The sequence below is a fragment of the Triticum aestivum genome, chromosome 5D, assembly GCF_018294505.1.
Source record: "Triticum aestivum cultivar Chinese Spring chromosome 5D, IWGSC CS RefSeq v2.1, whole genome shotgun sequence".
Taxonomy (NCBI): domain Eukaryota; kingdom Viridiplantae; phylum Streptophyta; class Magnoliopsida; order Poales; family Poaceae; genus Triticum; species Triticum aestivum.
Window position 1 is genome coordinate 373,019,198 of NC_057808.1, and position 3,578 is coordinate 373,022,775.

Sequence of the window (3,578 nt, forward strand, 5' to 3'; positions counted from 1 at the left end):
CCCGGTTCTTACATGAACCGGGACAGATGGGCCTCCACGTGGCTGCTGCGGCCAGCCCAAGCCGGGGGGCCTTTGGTCCCGGTTGGTGACACCAACCGGGATCAATAGGCATCCACGCGTTAGCATCTGACTGCAGCTGAGGTTTTTGTTTTTTTTAAAGGGGCTGATTTAGGAGTTTTGGGGGTTAATTTAGGTTGTTATTAGGTAGCTATTAGAGAGAAGTGTCCTCTCTTATATCTTCGTGCTTGGTTTACCAACGCTACGTACTGCTATGCCTAAATATGGCTTAGATTGAAGTGAAGGCAACATGTGGTGCATGTCGAAAGTAATACTAATCCTAACTTGATCAAGTTTGGATTGTACTACTTTCGACATGCACCACATGCATGTTGCCTTCACTTGAATCCAATCCATGTTCATTTCACCCGCTGATATATAATAACTCTTCATGCGCGCATCATGCATCATCATATATAATAACAAGTCATACTAATCATCATCATACAACTTCTACTCGTTATTAATAACCAGTCATACGATCATCATCCTCATAGTCATCGAACCAACCCTACTTAATTGTTCTTAAATACCATTTTTAAGGTAAAATAGCATAAAACAATATAGACCCTGACTCTTCATTATGGAGAATGGAGATCATCCTGTCTCCAATTCTTGCGCTTCGCTTCCTTTTGCTTCCAAGAACCTCCTTGCGACTGTCCATACATTTTTTCCATTCTTTGATTTGCATGTCTCCACTTCTTTTAGAAATCCGGTATGGATAGTTGAGATTCGTAGGATGACCTGGTTGTATGTTCAAAACATCAAGCCTACCATTCTGATACATCAAATGAGGCACACAATCCTCTGGGATTATTTGTTGAAAAACATAGTAATAACTTCATAGTTAGCAATGATGTACTAGTTTTAGAAGTATGCAAAAGATGCACGGATGTCGTAATAGTAAGAAATCTTACCAGGGTATCTCCATAGTAGTTACCGTAGTTCAACACGTGCACTAGTGGCACATATTGACCATAATGTGGAGGAGTTTTACAATAGATATTGTACAAAATCCGACCAGATGAGTTTTCTCCTTATAAGTTAACTCAGAGCCATCGGTGTAGTAGGTTCTGTCTACCATGTTCTGCACATTGTTTGAACAATCGAAATAAGCTGTCAATGAAAATAAGCTGTCAACTATTTTGAAATGAACAATATAAATTAGCTAATAACTATGTTTGAGAAACTCACATAGCGATAGAATTGGAGGCGTATCAACAAGGACCCAAATGTCCATATTGTCTTGCTCGATGTTAGGATCACCAAGATCCATGGTGACAAGCATACCCTCATCAAAACCATACATCTTGCAAAATGCTTCCCAATTTTTACAACCAAAATGGGTTACGCTCTCAGAGTTATACAGATTTACTTCAAAATCTATATCATGATGGGTCCTTAGGTGAATTTTCTTTGTTTCCATACTTTCATGGTCTTCAAAACCCATCCTCTCCAAGACGTAGCGTCTTGTATGGCATGGGATAAGCTAGCCGAATTGTAAAAGATGAAAAGTACACGTTGAAATAGTTGAAATCGTGCTTAATTACGAAAAAATAACACTTGTCGTCGTTGCGTACCGTTCCAACATCGAAAGTCTCCTTCAGCTTAATACTGAAGCGCCGATCTTCGTCCAGGTGAGGCCTGTCGCACTGACCTCGGTCGTCGTGGCACCAGTCGCACTCCCCCGGGAGACTTTCGTCGTCCGAGTACGACATTTCCTATGTTCATAATTCAAATATTAAACGTCTACAATTAAATATATGTACTAAAAAACTTAAGTTAGATCATTATTATTCATCACGGGTTGACTATCGGTTTGTTGAGTCTTTTCTTGAAAACTCTCAGCTCACGTGGTGTATACATTCGACCGTTGATGATGGTCGCTCCTCCATTTGTCCCCGAGTGCATTATACCAAAATGTCTAGCACACGGGAACAAAGAAGAAGCGACCCCCACGACAACAGTTGGGATTCTTCGTCCTCTCATATATATATGGTGGAACTCTCCCTCACTGATTCCTCTCTGACATTTGCGACCGTCGGTGATGGTATGGTAGCTCCTCCTTTCATTCTCGAGTGCATTACACCAAATTGTCTAGCACACGGGAACGAAGGAGAAGCTACCCCCACAACAACAGTCGGGATTCTTCGTCCTCTCATATATGGTGGAGACTCGACAGACTTACAGTCAACCCGAAATATCGTTTAATTATCTTTTTAAAAGAGGATTTGGCTAGTCTCACCTCGATGTCGGAGGGGGCGGTGACGGGGACGACGGCGGGGATGATGGAGGGGCCGGGGCTCCTAGATTTCTGCGAAAACAAAAACCCTATAAGCTATCAACTAATCATATGTATACGCCTTGCATAGTGCTCTCCAATTTTAGCATTCAAAGTAGGAGTAGTTTTCCCCTTTGAGCATTCAATAAGCAAAATCAAATCACAAAATAAAGTAGTACTCAAATTAGGATGCATTCAATTATAAGCAAAACTACATCATCTCCATGCGTCCGCACATCGTCGAATATTATCACTAATACACCTCGAATACTATCATACATATAGCATCGCTAGTACAGCTAGAACAGTAGCGCCCGACGGGTATCGGCGCGGGCGGTGGACACCCAAAGGGACGGAACCATCACAGGATAATAGCTCCAGTGAGATCCCTGAAGAACCTGCCAGGTATAGTCGAACCTGCCCTCCAACGCAACCATGTACCGATGGACGTGCTGGTCCTCCTCGCTGACACGGTGACGTACCACCTCCGCGGTGTCCGGAAGCCTCGGCACCGTCACTGGCCCACGCGACCGCCACCAAACAAGGATCGGGTCAACGACGGGCTGGCTCCTCACCAACCTACACCCACCGGAAGGTAGCACCTCCCAAAACCAGCCCGGCGGAGCCCAGTCCCGGACATGGCCCCTCTGATCAAGCCGGCCTCCTCCACCGAGTCGACGACGAGGATGCGGGATAGGCATCGTCGACGTCGATGCGGGATTAATTGCTTGAACTAAAAAAATAAACTAGTTCTATTAATTTTCTTGCTAAAATAAAGTAGTTCAACTAGTTCAACTACTAAGCACTTACTATAAATAAATAAAATAAATTAGTTTTTACTAAAAATAAACTACTTCTATATATAGTAAAATAAAGTAGTTTTATTAAATCAACTAGTTCAACTACTAATTAAGCACTTAGTATAAATAAAATAAAATAGTACTTACTAAAATAAACTACTTCTATAGTAAAATAAAGTAGTTTTATTAAATCAACTAGTTCAACTACTAAGCACTTACTAAAAATAAACTTGTTTAACTAGTTCTATTATATTTAACTAGTTCAACACAAATTTTTTCTAAATATGCACATATATATACATAAATTGACAGAAAAAGATCTAATTCAACCAATCTAAAATACATGGAAAAACATCTAATTCAACTAATCTAACTAATTTTATTAAACACTTACTAGTATATATACATGGAAAAAATACATATACAAAAAAATGAAAAAA